A 16830-nucleotide genomic window follows, 5' to 3' on the forward strand; every position below is an offset into this window, starting at 1 on the left:
ACATGGATGCACTGGAGCAGTGAGGCTGTCCTCTGTCCCTTGAGCCTCTTCATTGCCTCCAATAGCAAACTGTGCACACATACTGTCTTGTGTAAATCAATTGCTTCTTGTCTCTGAGTTTTGCCTCAGCTACTCCCTGATCATGGCCAAGGCTGACCCATCTAAGATCCCTCCTTCCCTGGAAAAGATTTCCTGAACACCTCCTTCCTGCTTACCATGCTCAGGGCCTCTCTTTGGGGGCCCTATTCTCCCGGAGCTAGCTAGTATCCAGTCAGCACACACCCACGTGCCCACTCATCATACAGATTGGTTAGGACCTGCAACATATATGTCTCACTTATTTTTTAAATATTATTCCAGGCCCAAGGATATTTTAATACCCTTATTAGAACATCCCAAGCTAGGTGCCAGGGGCTCGCACTAATAATCCCTAGCTACTCAGGAGGCTGAGATCTGAGGATCACAGTTCAAAGCCAGCCAAGGTAAGAAGGTCCTTGAGACTCTTTTTTCTAATTAACCAACAGAAAGCCAGAAGTAGAGCTGTGGTTCCAGTCGTAGAGCACTGCCCTTGAGTGAAAAAGTTAAGGAACATGGCCTAGGACCAGAGTTTGAACCCCAGTATAGCACAAAAAAACAAAAGAATATCCCTTAATTATCTATTTATAACCACTGTTCTCTAGACCACCGGTTTCCCAAAGGTAGAGTTATGGCTTCTTCAGTCCCAGTGTCTGCATGGAAGACAAATGAATAAATGAACCCCACATGGGAAGTCCTTCAGAGTTTGATCAACATAGAGCGTCTGGATAGATCCAGTGAAGAGCAGAGTCTAGGGCTGGATGATTTCATGTATAACTCATACCTGGAAGATTTTTTATCTTTTCCATCATCATCACTTCTAAATAGCCATCATAGAAATAAGCAAAGTAAGGCACATTCGGACTATTACCTCTCTTTCTCCTAGCATCATGCATGCTCTGAGATACCCTGATTTTCAAATAACTCTCAAAGTCATCTCATCTTTGGAGCCCATAAAGACCACCCTGGAGGCTAATACAGAAGAGAAGACTGAGCCTAAGAGAGACTCATGGGTGAGCTTGGCACCTGAGATCCAGCAGTGCAATCATAGGCACTGGTTCAGCAATGAGCTCAAGTTTCTTTATGTCCAGGGCTGTGCCAAACACATTGATAAGACACTGTCTCACAAAGGGGCATCCCGTAATAGCCTCCCAGTTTCCAGATTTGATATTTTACATGCCTTGGGATATGCAATTCCTGCAATCAGATATGCTCTAGTAATCAGCCATGAATAGTTTCGTCTGTGAACTTTTCACAGCTTACTAAATACCTCCTAATCTCAACACCTTAGTAAAAATTGCTCTAAAATGTTATTTTATGACTATAGAGTATCCAATAACAAATAGTATCTTTTGTAAAATTAATTTCAATTTAGCCTTAACTAATACTAAATTGCTATGGAATTACATATTACATACACATTACTACAGAAAGAAGTTCATCATGATTAATGTTATTACAGCAAACACCAAAGGAATTAATAATGATTTGCAGTTATTATAAAGTGGTACTGGTGTAGGGAAAAAGGTTAAGTCTAATTAAATTCTGGCAAGCACTTTAGGGCTCGGCAGCGACAAAGATGCTGGGCTTCATGTTAATTAATTCTATATGAAAAGTTGCTGGATTGTTTTAATACTATTCAAAGAGCTTCTGCTACCAGTGTTTTAATTTTTTTCCACAGTGACCAGTCAACATGGATGTGGTAGCCTTGAATTCATGGGATCCACAGGCTGTTTGAAGGCCGAGTAGTTTCTCACACCCATTCCAGAGTCAAGCTTCTTGGTGGTAAGGCCAGCCTCTTTCAATTTCTCTAGTGACCCATGCCGGAAAATGGAGAACTTGTCTTTGGAAATGGATCTTGGGCTTCCTGATTTTTGCTTTCTAGGTTAAACATAGCTCCACAATTCCACCTTTACCTGGGAGGAGTGAGCAACCTGGACATCCTAGAATGGCCCCACCTAGTCCAAAATAGGACTAAGGCAGTGCTGTGCCTGAAATTCCACTCTTGGGAATGGAAGTCCTGAGCTCAGGACTTGGGGAAATCAAAGATTCAGGTTTCCAGTCTGTAGCTCATTTCCTTTGTACCTTGGGGCAAGTCATTTAAATTCTGAGCCTGAATATTGTCAGACTTCACAGTATTGTTGTCTGAATTCCATCAGAAAATGGATAAGGTGGGGGAGGGGGAAGCTCTAATAGCTAAACACCTTAGTGCAGTTATTTGTGACTCCTCCCTGGGCTGGAATTCTGCCCTAAACACATCTAAGCCAAGCATCTCAAAGATGGGACTGGACTTCAATTTTGTTCCTATCCTGTGTCACCTAGAAATATTGAATCCATTATTTTCGATAGCAGTGTTTGGTGGAAAGATGTTTTATTTTGCAGTAGATTTTTTATATCACTCAAATGTGTAATTTAAAGCATATACGATGGAATCTCTGGTTGTATCATTTCTGAACACCCAGGAAATGTGCTTGGCACCAAGTACTGAATCAGTAAATTTTGGCTAAAAGAAAAAATCGGGTGAAGAGAAAGAGAGACTGGGTGGGCAGATGAATAGATGGATGGGTGGATGGATGGATGGATGATATGAGTGGATGGACAGATGGGGAGATGGATGATGGATGGATATAGGTGGCTGGATGGATGATGGATGGATATGGATGGGTGGAGGATGATAGATGGATAAATGATGGATGATGAATGAATGGATAGATGGATAGATAGATGATTTGGTGGATATTATATGTAAATATGGATGGATATGGGTGGATGGATGGATAGATATAAGGATAATAATGGATGGGTTAATACAGATGGATGGATAGATGGATGGATGGATGGATAAACAGTGAATTGGTGATACAGATGGATGCAGGGGTCAATTGATTAATCACTAGTCATCTGATCCAATTTTACTTCTATGATCTAATACACACATGATATTTGTGTCACCTGATCAAGGTCAAATCTGAATGCCAGTCCTGACAAGATCTACAAACAATCAACATTTCCTCCCCTGTGTACTATTCGCCACAATCTAGGACACAGCACCTACTTGCTCTCCAAATGTCTGCTTCAAATACCACTATCCCTGAAAAGCCTTCCTCGACACTCCCTCTAGTACATGATGGCCTTTCTTACCTGGAGCCCATAGAAAGGGAAATTCTATCCCAGAGGCCCTATTAACTTAGGGGGCATAAGAGTTATTTGAGAGGCTTAAACATAGATTGTTGAGCATCACCCCTGGAGTTTCTGGGAAAGTAGGCATGGAAAGGAACATGAGAACATGAATTTTAACCCATTCCCAGAGGCTGGTCCTGGTCTAATGTCTACTACTCTAAGAACTGAGGGTCTAGCCCACCAAACCCTATAGAGGTTACAGGAAGTAAGTTCTTTCTTCCCAGGAATGTGTTTGTGGGCCACTGAAGTAACACCTCTCTGTCTTGCTGCAAGCCCTCAAAGATGGTGCCATGGACACCCTCATTTTTCAGAAGAGGAAGCGGGCTATCAGAGATGGAGGACATCTCTACCAAGCCCATGGGAGTATAGATTCTCCCCTCTCCCAGGATCCTGGACTTTCAGTCTGGTCCGAAAGACCAATTGTCCCATGAGAACAGTGTGACTCTGCTTGGAACAGTAGCTAGGACAATTAAATGCCCAATCTCTGAGTGTCACAGGGGTTGGCCAGCAATGGTGGATGAACTGATGGACTGAGAGAAGGAGAGTCTAGCCCAGATCACACAGCCCTTGGCAAGTCAATTAATTTTTCTGGGTCTCCAAGGGAATGTGGCCCAAAGCTCTCATCCTTACTTCCTCCTTTGACTTCTGTGCCAAAGCATCTGGAATGCTCAAACTCTGTATGGCAAGAGCCCAGTGAGGTGGACTTGACTGCATGTCTGCACCTCCAAGGGCGGGGGAGGACTGCGCAGAAGTCTACCTCTTTGGCTCCTTTCCATCCTTTAACACTAGGGATGGAAAATGGCCCTCAGTGGCCTTGGTAGAGCCTCAGAGGATGTTACCATGAGCCAGAAATGCAGACAGCCCGTTTCTGATGAAAAGGAACCCTATTGTATGGGAGTTATTTTTTTAAATTTATATTTATTGTCAAAGTGATGTACAGAGGGGTTACAGTTTCGTATGTGAAGTAGTACGTACATTTCTTAGCCAACTTGTTACCTCCTCTCTGATTTAAGTTATTTAGAAAAAGAAAAAGGAGAAAGAAAGAAAAGAACCACGATGGCTTTTCCAGTGAACTCTGTTTTACAGGGCTGTGTCATCAACCCCGAATCCATTCTGAGTCCATTAGCGGCCTGAGTGCTGGCACTGAGACACCCAGACTCTCTGGAACCTCAAGAGCAAATCCCCAGAGAGCTGACTCAGCCCTCTGCCTGCACAGAGGTAGAGAAATTGGATTCCGTGCTCAGAGGATGGCAGGTCTGCATTCAGAGGCCTTTGAGACAAAGCATTGTGCTCCAGGGCAGACCAGCATGCCTTTCTAGAGCAGGGTCCAGGAAAAGGAGAGAAAGAGAGTGAGGAATAGAAGAAAGGAAGGAGGGATGGATGGAGAATGGAAGGAAGATACACTGATTGCCCTGACTCAGGCAGGCACTGCGTATGCCGTGGTATTAATCACAGCTACAGACCCTCAAGGGAGACATTCATTATTATCATTGCTTTATAATTGTCATAACTAGCCAGGTGCCAGTGGCTCACACCTGTAATCCTAGCTATTCGGGAGGCTGAGATCTGAGAATTGTGCTTTGAAGCCAGCCCAGGCTGGAAAGTTCTTAAGACTCTCATCTCCAATTACTCACAGAAAAAGCCAGACGTAGAGCTGTAGCTCAAGGGATAGAGCACAGATCTTAAGCAAAAGGAACCTAGGCTCAGAGTTCAAGCCCCAGGACTGGCAAAAATAAATAAATAAGTAAATTTGTGTGTGTGTGTGTGTGTGTGTGTGTGTGTCACACACACACATTTGTCATAACTCAGGCCAGGACTGCAAGGGGACTTCATAACTAGGTGAACTTGGGGCAAGTGATAGAACCTAAATTCAAATTCAGATGTGTCCAATTGAAGGCTATGCTTGTGGTCTCACAAAGTGCCTTAGGGTCCAGGTCCTACTAGACAGTCCTGTGGTTAGGGATGGAACCCAGATAGTCAGCAAAGACTCACTGAATACCTGGTCTGTGCAGAATAATGTATGCAAAAGACTGATAATATGTGGGACAGGTTGAAGGAAACATCATACATTTGTGAGTGATTGTCTACACATTAAACCTGGAAGTCATATATTTAGGGTTAAAATGGATTTGGAATATAATATAGTCCATCTTGTGAGGACTGAATGACACAAAGAGATGTACCTCCAAAGCTGGGGGCCTCGGTGCCCCAATACCTGTCAGCCCAAGACATCATCTTCCAACATGCCATCTCCTCTTCTTCTGACCCAGGAAGTCCTGAGGGATGGGACTGGCAGTCCCAGGAGCCTCTCACCTGATGTTCCTCTGCAGGCTGACATCACCATCTCCTGAGACAATAGGAGCCTCTGAGCTATGACGGCACAGAGGTGAGGAAGCACAAACTGTCTCAGGCACTGGGCTGTGAACTTCTACTCCCTTTAATACTGAATCCTTCATGTGTCATCTCCTTGTAGGCATTATTCTCACAAACCAAGATCAGCACATGTGCAGCTGCTAGAAAGTAGCCCCAGTGGCCTCAAAATCCTGCCAAGCCCAAACCTATACCCTGGTCTTCCATCTGCTCTGGGACAACGCTGCTGTTCTCCTGTCCTTCTTGAGCTCATGCCCAGTTCCTGTTCCCTGCACAGAACAGGTCCTGCACCCCCAACATCCCCACTTCCAGCTGTCCCCTCTCCAGCAGCAGAAGGCAGCTCCTTTGCCCAGAGCACAACTATAGACTTGTTCTTCCAGACTCTCAAATAGGACCTGAGTTCTACCCTGTTGTGCACAACCGAAGAAGGCTGAGACTAAACAACACAGAGTTAGAATGACAGTTACAAATCCCCTGTGGAACAGGAATTGGAAGAAAGGCCAGGACTGACCCAAGAGATCAGTGAGAACCATCGTTGTGCTGTTTTCTGAGAGTACTGGGTGGCTGAAGGGGGCCTTCCTGGATGGGAGGTTCAGGAAAAGGTAAAGGTGGTCTGTACAGGGTGTAGAATGTACAGATATCAGAGGTAGAAGACATCAAAGCTATCTAAGGCTAAAGACAACCAGGTGTCTTGAACTCTCTGGGTGAGAGACAAGAAAGGTATAGAAGTGGGAAGGAGCTAGTCTTCAGGTTGGGCCTACCATGAAGCCCACAGGAAAGCCTGGAGTCTGCCAACAGGAGTGATATGGTCAGGGCTGCATTTCTTTTTCTTTTATTTTATTGCAAGTCCTGGGGCTTGAACTCTACGCTTGGTGCTGTCTTTTTAAAACTTTTTGCTGAAAATTAGTGCCCTGACACTTGAGCCACAGAACCACTTCCAGTTTGCTGGGGGTGAATTGGAGATAAGAGTGCACAGACTTTCCTGTCCAGGCTGCCTTTGAACCATGATCCTCAGATATCAGCCTCCTGGGTGGCTAGGATTACAGGTATGAGCCCCTGGTGCCTGACCTCAGGGCTGCATTTCTAGGAAGTGTCTCCAGCTGCTGATGCTGAGGGTAAGCACAGATGGCTGGCTACTCCCTGTGCCTACAGATCTCACATTGAAAGGCCCTGCCTACCAGGAAGCCATGTGGCACTCCAGGTTACCACTGATGCTCACGCCCAAGTAACTCCAGGTGAGCACCCAGCTTTCACTAACTATGGTGGGCTGTGGTCTCCCACCTGACTGATACATCTTGAGGGGAGGACTCACTGTCTCAGCTCCAAGTCTCTCCCAGTCTTTTGCTAGTTAGCACCGACTAATCAGAGCTGTCCCGGAGGTCTTTTAGCATTCTCAACACAGGATCCACTAGCCATGGGCCACTACCAAACACAGGCAATGAGGCTAGTACAACTGAGAAACTGACTTTTTTGTTTTATTTTATTTTAATTAATTTAAATATTTTCTAGAGACTCCACTAATAGGAAGGGAGAAAAAGGGGGGGTGGTGAGGGAGAAGAATATTCATATAGCAATATATTTTGTTTTCTTTCTTTTTTGTGCTCGTACTGGGACTTGAACTCGGGGTCTTACATTCTCACTCAGCTTTCTTGTTCACTGCTAGTGCTCTACTATTTGAGCCACACCTCCTGTCTGGCTTTTGGCTGCTTATTTGGAAATAGAGTCTCATGGACTTTTCTGCCCTCAATCCTCCTGAGTCACTCAGGTTATAGGCATGGGCCACCAGCACCTAGCAACAACTCCTTTTCTTTATTTTGAATGACCCATACGAATTGTACCTTTTATGGAGTACAAGATGATGTCTCAATGTACATGATTCATATGTAACGGTCAAATTGGGGCAATTTGAATATGCATCGCCTTAATTAGAACACCAAGACTTATGCCTCTTAGTTCACCATAAGGATGCATTCTGTAACCAGCCTCTCCCATGCCACCTCCCTCTATAGCCTGTGCTAATGATAATTCTTCTGGAAACTTCCACAAGATCAACCTTTTCAGATTCCACTTAGGAGTGAGGTCATGCAGAACTTGTGCATGCAAAAACAGAGCATCATCTGGCTGACAAGAATCTCAGCTCCAGGGACTGAGATGAGAGCAAGCATACATTGGCTCCCAGCTCCTCAAAACACACACTTAGAGGCCAAACTCCGCAGAGAGAATGGGCCATCCTTGTCCCGCAGATGGAAAAGAGCAAGTCAAGGAATCCACGCAGAAAGCCACACAGGAAGCCACGCAGGGGAGGGAGCTGTGAAGCACTAGTCTCTGGCCACCTGTGTCTCCTCAGGTGAGAGCCCTGTGCAATGGAGCCAAGGGGTGAGAAGCCCCAGTGACACACATGGGTGTGCTATCCCTGCCCTGTCCCCACACATCTCCCGCCCTCTGGGCCTCTGCCTCCATCTCCACATTAATGATATATTTCCAGGACACTTCTAATGAAGTACGTCTCGAGTCTCCTTTTCACGGCTAATGAGGAGACAACAAGAATTTGACTAATACCAGTACAATTACTGGAGCAGTGAAGCGAGGGCCTCTGATTAGACGTGATAATTTGCAAGGCTGGGCTCTTCACATTAAGTTTGCAAACAGTTTAAAAATCACTTCCTCTATTTATCCAGCTAATCCCTGTTTAATGACTCCAGACCCGAGGAGAAAAAGGGGGATATGTCTCTTTAAAAATTAATAAATAAATAAATTAACATACTAACAACCTAAACCTTACTTGCAGAGATGGGAGGTGACAAAAGCAGTGGGATTACCATCTTCCCAGGCAGTCTTGGATAACTCAGCACAGCACAGCCCTGGCGGTCCTTACCATTTCCAACCATGGTCTTTGCCTTAGCTGGGGTCACCGGCCATCCTCGCTGTCTCCTCCCTTGTTGTAACTTCTTGTCTAGCTTGGAGAGACCAAGTCACCTCCTGCCTATGCCTTTGATGGCCTGATTCTGACACATCTGCAGGCCGGTGGCTCACACCTGTGTTCTCCTCCACTCAGGAGGCTGAGATCTGAGGATCAATCAAGGTATGAAGCCAGCCTCAGCTGGAAATTCATGAGACTCTTATCTCCAGTTAGCCAGTAAAAAGGTATAAGTGGAGATGTGGCTTAAGTTGTAGAGTACCAGCCTTGAGCGAAAAAGCCAAGCAAGAGCAAGAGGCCCTGAGTTCAAGCCCCAATACACACACACACACACACACACACACACACACACACAGAGAGAGTAAAAATAAGGAAAGAAACCACTGTAAGGTGGCAGCCACCTATCTGCTGTGGTATGGATGGGCACAGTGAAAATGTGTTGTAACAGAAGGTTCTTCATAACCTTGCTATGCCCTCTGAACAAGTAAATGCCAGGAAGCTGAAACATGCTTTATCGACTGAGAGGAGAGGGCAAGGACAGAGATGGTACACAAAAGGAGGAAGGGTGAGCAAATGCAATCATTATATTCAATGTCTATTATATAAAAATTGAAGTCCATAACTTGAGGGTAGGGATGGGGTGAAGGGAGGGGGGAGAATAACACAAGGGGTGACCTTGATCAAGAGGCACTATCACAGGACTTGTGGATTTGAAACTCTTTTATACAATTACTCAGTAGGAATAATATAATAATCTCACTATACAAATCCATGAGGATTGTCACAAATGCAAACTCCCAGCCCCTCCCACTTCTCCCTGAGTTTCCCTGAGCTCCAGGAGTGAGGGATCCATCCCTGTGATCAAGAAGTACCACCTTATGACATCGTTTTCCTGATCTGATGGTGACCCAGAAATAAACTGCTTCCTTGGTTTCCCTCCTATCGGTCTGATCAATGTGCATATCATGATGGTTCTGGGGAATGGAGATTATGCAAATGCAAGGGGCATTTGAGAAGCATTGGGTTAAACTCAGTTAAAATTGTTTCAGTATACATTCTACAGCGTCTTGAGGAAACTAACAAATACTTTAATGCCCATGAGGAGAGGGACTGGCAAAGGCGTTTCCCAAACTCATGTGATGAAGGAACCCCTCTTGACGCATTCTGGCTCTCAAAGGCTCCCAGCAACTGAAGCATCCATTTAGGAAGTGCTAGGACACTTAGAGACCAGTACAGTTCTCGAATCCCAGCCCCCCACTGGGAGGGCAGGGTGTGAACTTTCCTCCACAACTAGAGACTTCTATCTACAAGGCTCTTTCCATCCTTCAGCAAACCTGCCTTCCAGCAGAACAATGCCCCCCAAGCATCTAGTCCCTAACTAGAACCATCAAACCTGGGAACTGGGAAAGGAAAGGGATAGGAAGCAGGGAAGGAGACCACTGATGTTCTCCCAACAGTTCCCACTTTAGAGGGGCGAAATTGACCCTGAGAGTAAACTAATCTACACAAGGCAAAGGAGGCTGACACACCATGTCTGTCACATGGCCAACAGCCCAGAAGCCACACATTCTCCCCATCTCACAGATGAGGACATCGAGTCACCACCAGCATAGCCCAGCTGGTTCAGAGATGGACTAAACAGTCCCTGCTCTACCCCGTGCAAAATGCTGAGGACCGTTACAAGTAAATTCACATTACCACACACAAGCACTTTCACACTTAAAGAAATGACCGTCATTTCCAAACACTCATGAAAAACTCAGTTCAACTTCCCACATGTGCATAAGTGTGTCTATATAAATGACCTCATATAAGGAGATTGGATTTGCCTGCAAAACTTGGAGAGTTCAGTATTGGGAATGGCTCCATAGCATCTCCCAAAATGGCTTCTTTCATCCTCACCATGCTCCTAAGGGTATAACAGCACGGATCCTGGTCCTCACTGCACACGAGGGAAAAAACTGAGACCACATGAAGAAGACTTTTGGCTCAGCCAGGGCAGTCTGGCATAGTGGCCTGAGAGGTGGCTGGATGATCTCAGGGTCATTCCCATCGTTCTGCACCAAGACAATGTAAGGCTATGCGGAATGCTAGAATCATAACTCTGGAGGAGCTGAGGAGAGTGGACTTTGAGAGATCAGACAATGAACACTACGGTCTGTGCTGGGGCCTTAACCCAAACACACACACACAAAGACACTCATATATGTGTACATGTGTGCGTGCACATGTGTACATGTACACATGTGCATGTATGCACACACACACACACACACACCCCTCCTTTTGTACAATGACCAGGCCATTATTGCTGCCGCCAACCTTGAAAAGATTCCCCATAAGACACCTTGACCTGGAAATCCCTTGTAGAGGCTAACCATAACTGCTTCACACAACCAGCACTACAGAAACAAGGGACTCACTCCCTGCAGGATGAAGAAGTGTGGCAGACCCTTGAGGGGAAGAGGCTCATTGCACATGGGAAAAGCCCAAGGGAGAAGGCTAGATGGACCTGAGGCTGGGCTAGACTCCCCCTTCTGCTGCAGATCCTTGTGTGGCCTTTCCTTCAGTCCCTCTTGCCTCAACACCGGCATCTGTAAAATACACCTGGTCATTTAGTGGCATTCTTCTGTGAGTATGACTGGCAGGGGGGGCTGAGGAGTTACTGTAGGCCTAAAGCCCTTTGCCCAGGAGATCAGGAAAATGAGACAAGTCCTCTCACATCTGTGGGAGAGCTCTGGGGTCAGATCAGGTAAGAAAGGTTGCTGCCTATTAGAGAGCTTCTACTGTGTGGTCATGTGACCTTGACCGAGTCATTCACCATTCACCTTCTCTGGGGTTGGCAGCTCCACCTGGACTCTGAACATGTAGTACTAAGTGGATTGTACTTCCAGCAAAGTGACATCTCAGGAGGAGGGACTTCTACCTGGACTCTTCCGGTTCTAGCTCTCCTGTTAGATACGCTATGTGGGTTAGCAAATCCTTGGCGACCTCCCCTGCAAAATGTGGGGACTGACGTGGCCATGTGGGAAGTGAGAGGAGTAGGTTACAGACTGGAAAGAACTGGAAGGTAGGAAGCTGTGCAAAGGGAGGGAAGAGCCTTGTAGCCCGTGATGGGGTTTGTACAAAGCCAGCATAAACAGAGCCTTGGCTGAAATAGTGCATGGTATTTGTAGGCTATCTGGGGCTGGGATGTAGATCAGTAGCAAAGTGCTTGCCTAGCAAGTGCAATATCCTGTTTTTGATCCCCAGAACCAAAAACAGAAAAGACACACACACACACACACACACACACACACACACACACACACACACACACACACAGAGTTATAAAACTCAAATGCCTAAAGTCACAGCAGAGGCTCACAAGAGCCCAATAGCTATACCCTTATGATGACATAAGATGATGCTAAGTGAAATGAACTCCATGTTATGGAAATGATTGTTATATCACAGTTGTAAATACTTTCAACATCCCATGTGTATCTGTAGCTTCTACTATTGATGATGTTCTTGTATCACCTTCTTGTGATTGTATCTACACTATTTCTGTAATCTTATCTGAGTATATTGGAAACCGTGTATACTGGTATTAGAACTAGGAAATTGAAAGGGAATACCAAAATTGAGAGACACAGGGTAAAAAAAGAGAAACAACTACAAAAGCAATACTTGCAAAACTGTTTGGTGTAAGTGAACTGAACACCTCAGGGGGGGGAAAGGGTAAGGGGGAGTGGGGAGGGGGGCATGAGGGACAAGGTAACAAACAGTACAAGAAATGTATCCAATGCCTAACGTATGAAACTGTAAGCTCTCTGTACATCAGTTTTATAATAAAAACTTAAAAAAACAAAAAACAAAAACAAAAAACCCTCAAATGCCTAAAGTAGCCATGGCCTGGCCTGGCCAGCAGAGCACACAACATAGGTGACCTCTATGGGGGGAATACCATGCAAAACTGCTCAGTGGAAAATAAACAGGGTGCAAAGTCATCCACATGGAATGCTTCCTTTGGAGTGAGAAAGGCTCCCCAAAGGTAGATAGATGGCAGCTTCTATTTGCAAATAGAACATTGATTGAACCAACAAGACTTGGGTTGCGGGGGCGGCGGGGGGGAGGGGGGGATGTGCTCATGAGGGCCAGGAACAACAGGGCTGGAAGCAAGTGTACCTTTTCATGTAGCAATTGCTATTGAATCATAGTCAAAAAAAATATTCGAGGAGGAAATAAAACAAAACAAAGCTCAAGTTGTCTTGTAGTAGGCCGACCATTTGGAGGAATTGATGTGAGCCAGGCAGGTCCTCTAATCCAAATAGGCAAGACAGACACATAAACAGCTTATGGCCCAAGTACCCAGAGGGTTGTGGACTGAGCCAGGCAGGGACCCCCTGAGTGCTACCCTGCGCAGCCTCAGCCCTTTGGGCACTGGTGCCCTCTCACCCAGACCCCTGCTGGCAGGCAGAACTCTACTCCAGATTCTTCTTCCCGGAATAAATGCTTCTCTAAGCTCATTGCAAAACATCCTGGCTGGAGCTGCAAGTGAGAATCCAGAAGCACCCCCTGGAGAGAGGTGCGGCTTCCCAGGGACACTGACCATGTGCCTGCAGTGGGAAGGCCAGGAGGCCACTGGCAGCCAAGCTGGGGCCACGTCTGGGCTGAGCCTGCTACCCATCCCTGGGGATGATGGAGGGGTTCTGGAGGGAGAAGAGAGAAAGGAACTCTTATGGTAAACCCTCCCCAGCCCCCAGCCACCTCTCAAGAGTACAGGGTACAGCCTGATGCCCTCACACAGCATTGGGCTGGGTCAGAGCCTGACTCTGCCACCACAGTGGCCCCTCCTCCTCTCAGGACCTTAGTCCCTCCATCTGTGTTAGAAATGGGTTATTAAGCACAGAACTCCACTCCCAAATGTCATCTGACTTAGACTTCGGCAAAGCAAAGCCCATGCTGATCCTGCTGAGGGAGATGGCGTGGTGAGAAGAGGCCTTGCCCACCCCCAATGCCCACCCCGGCCCTTGGACTGCCCTTGGGTGTCTCCTTAGACCCTTGGCTTTCTTCAGCATCCATGGTCTGACTCCTGTCTACTGCACATTCTCCAATGGGTCTCAACCAGTGATTCCCCAGACTTGGGCTGAGCTCCATACCGAGTGCTCCGTACCGAGTGCTCACTCCTGCTGTGCTCCATACCGAGTGCTCACTATCCATTGGAGATCCCAGGCATCCTACCAGCCATGCTGGCATCCAGTGAAGGCCCTCTGATCATCCAGGTCCCTCACATCTACCCCACCCTGATCCATCCTGTCTCCACCCTTTTCTCTACTGCCCTATCAGGAGTCTCCTTATCACCATCATCACCATCACCACTACCACCATCACCACCATTCTCATCACCATCATTACTGCAGTACCATCTCCATTATCACCACCATCACCATCATCATTATCATCAACATTATCACCACCATCCTTCTTACTGTCATCATCATCACTACCATCATTCCTATCCTCAACATCATCATCACAACCATCCTCATCACCATCATCCTCATTAACATCATTGCCATCACTACCACCACCATCCCTACCACCAACATCACCAAGCCTCTCCTGTCATCAGCACAGTCATTATTCTCACTGCTATCACCACCATCATCTCCACCATCGTCACTGTCATCATCAGCTTTATCCTGTCTTTGCCCCTCCCTTTGTCACCCATCCTCTCTTGGCCCTTGCTGACATAGGTGGTCCTGAATCAGAGATGCTCATAATCATCATGGCTGCCCACAGAAATTACTTCCTTAGACCGGGCCATGAGCAATCCAACTCTAGTACCCTGCTTCCACCCCATGGCTCACCATTCTCTCCCGTGTAACCCAACACAGGCCTCGGCCCACCTCATACTTCCATGAACACACCCCATCTGACCACCTCTGTCCTTCAGCCTGCCATCCTCACCCCTTTTCTGCTGCCTGCCTCCTATGAATGCCTCCAGGCCCAGATCCGTGATCCTGTTTCAGGAAGAAGGGTTAGTCACCCTCCCGAGTTTCCCTCACCTCATCCAATAGTCCAGTCACAGCTGCAGCTCCTGACCATCCAATGGCTATTAGGCTGCAAGCCTGGAACTGTATTTCCCTCCTTCCTACTATCCTTGTCACAATGCAACCAGCACTAGGCCAGAACAGGGAAGGACCCCGAGGGGCCATGTGATGACTTGGCATCAGGGAAGAAAGCTGAAAAGGATGGAGGCGAGGGAAATGAGGAAAAAGAATTCTTCCCTGCGTGTATCAGTAAGAGGCCTGGAATCTTGTATGTAGAGCCTGGACTGTGTCCCAATCAGCCAGTCCCCTCATCCAAGCTTCAGAGAATGGAGAGGCGCTGGAGGTAAAGACAGAAGGACCTTTCCTCTCCCAGTTCCACCTCAGACACGGCCCTCTCCCTCTCCCTGGGTCTCACTGGACTTATGGGGAAGGAGCTGCTGATCATCTCAGCTCCACGGAGCTCGAGCCATGGTGCGTCCTAGCTTCACCTGGGATGCTGCCACTAGACTCTGGGGTCAGAGCACAAACTCATCCACACTTCCTGAACAACCCCTGTGCAACTCTTGAGTGCTGAGCACACTCGCTGCTCATTTGCCCTGCTTTCCATGGTGCCTTTGTCACCAGCCAATGTCACCAGCTCCCATCTTGACCTCCCCTCAACCTGACACCAAGGAGCTTCCCCAGGGAAGCTGTCCTTTTTTTTTTTTTTTAACAGACCCATTGGAGTAAGTCATTGTTTCCAACTCTCAAGGAAGAAGACCAGCATTTCTGCACTTGGCTGTAGAAGAAACCCCTTGATGCTTGATCTCAGAGAAGACATGACTCGTACGCTCTGTTAAAGGAGGATAGGAGTGGAAGTCCTCCTTTCCCAGAGGCTGGAAGGATAACTCAGCCAAGCCAGAAGTATACTAGGGCCTAATCTGGGGCCAGAGCCTGGACAGAGTTAGATGAAGATAAGCCACACATTTCTTCACCCCCAAGCCTGAGTAGCAAGGGTTCCAAAGAATGTGGGTTCTACCAACTTCTCACCCAGCAACCCTGCCCTTTACCCAGAGAAGCAGCCCATTGTGAAGTACTGGGGCTCTTCTGTCAGCAGGAACCTTCCCTTTAAACATGAACAACTTCCTTCCAGAGCTTCTCGGCCCAGGGGACAGCCCATCTAGCTGTCCTGAAGCCTGGAGTCCAGCGCCTTACAGCATGACAATCAGGCAGCTGGACTCTAGTGTTGACACCCAGCCCCTAAATGTATCCGTAAGCCAGGTCTCCAGGAAGCATCTCTGTGCCCTGCAGGATCTGCAGGGCAGCAGGTCCTGGGTAAGGTTAATAGCCACTCAGCTGTGCTGACCTGGGCCCACCACTCGTCTGCACAGAGCTGCCTACAACCAGAGTGTGAGGCGAGCCATTGTCCTGGGCCTGGAGCACAGCCAGCTGCAGAATAGCCTGGGAGGGCCCTGTGCTCCAAGGTCAATGGAGATTCCAGCTTTGGAGCAACAGAGCCACTGCCTGCTTGGCGGGGGGGGGGGGGTGCTCCTCAAGGTCCCACTGGCAGCTCGAGCACCTTCCGTACTCTGGCACTCAACATCTCTCCCTGCCCTGTCATCCACCTCTGACTCACTCTCACTCCTGGATGCCCCACCAGCTCCTCCGCTAGCAATCTAAGGGCATCTGAAATAACCCTCCCCATGAACCAGCTCCCACAGGCCTCCCACCAGACTCCACCTCCCACTCCTGCCCAGTGAACAGCCTGTGTTTCCTCCCATGCCTGTACTGGAGCCCCTGCTTTCTGTCACTCCTGCCTGTCTATCCAGTTCAAGCAGCAGAAGATGGATGTAGCAGTGCACACTGAAGGCAGGTGGATGGGGCATGAATTCTACTTTTTATCCTCTTTTCTTTTTGTGCCAGTACTGGGGCTTGAACTCAGGGCCTAGGTGTTGTCCCTGAGCTTTTCTCTAAACACTAACATTCTACCACTGAGCCACAGCTCCATTCTTCTGGCTTTTTCTGCTCAATTAAAGATAAGGTTCTCGCAGACCTTCCTGCCCAGACTGGCTTCCAAATGTGATCCTCAGATCTCAGCCCCCTTAGTAGCTAGGATTACAGGTGTGAGCCACCAGCAATCAGGTGAACTGGCCATATTTGTGAATGGTTCCCTTAGGGCAGATACTTTACATCCTGAGCATATTGTTCTCCTGCCTATAAGGAGCCTCTCATCACAATCTGACTTCCTCCTGGAGTCCTCTCCCTGGCCAT

This window comes from Perognathus longimembris, chromosome 2 (genome assembly GCF_023159225.1).
Source record: "Perognathus longimembris pacificus isolate PPM17 chromosome 2, ASM2315922v1, whole genome shotgun sequence".
NCBI classification, from domain to species: Eukaryota; Metazoa; Chordata; class Mammalia; order Rodentia; family Heteromyidae; genus Perognathus; species Perognathus longimembris.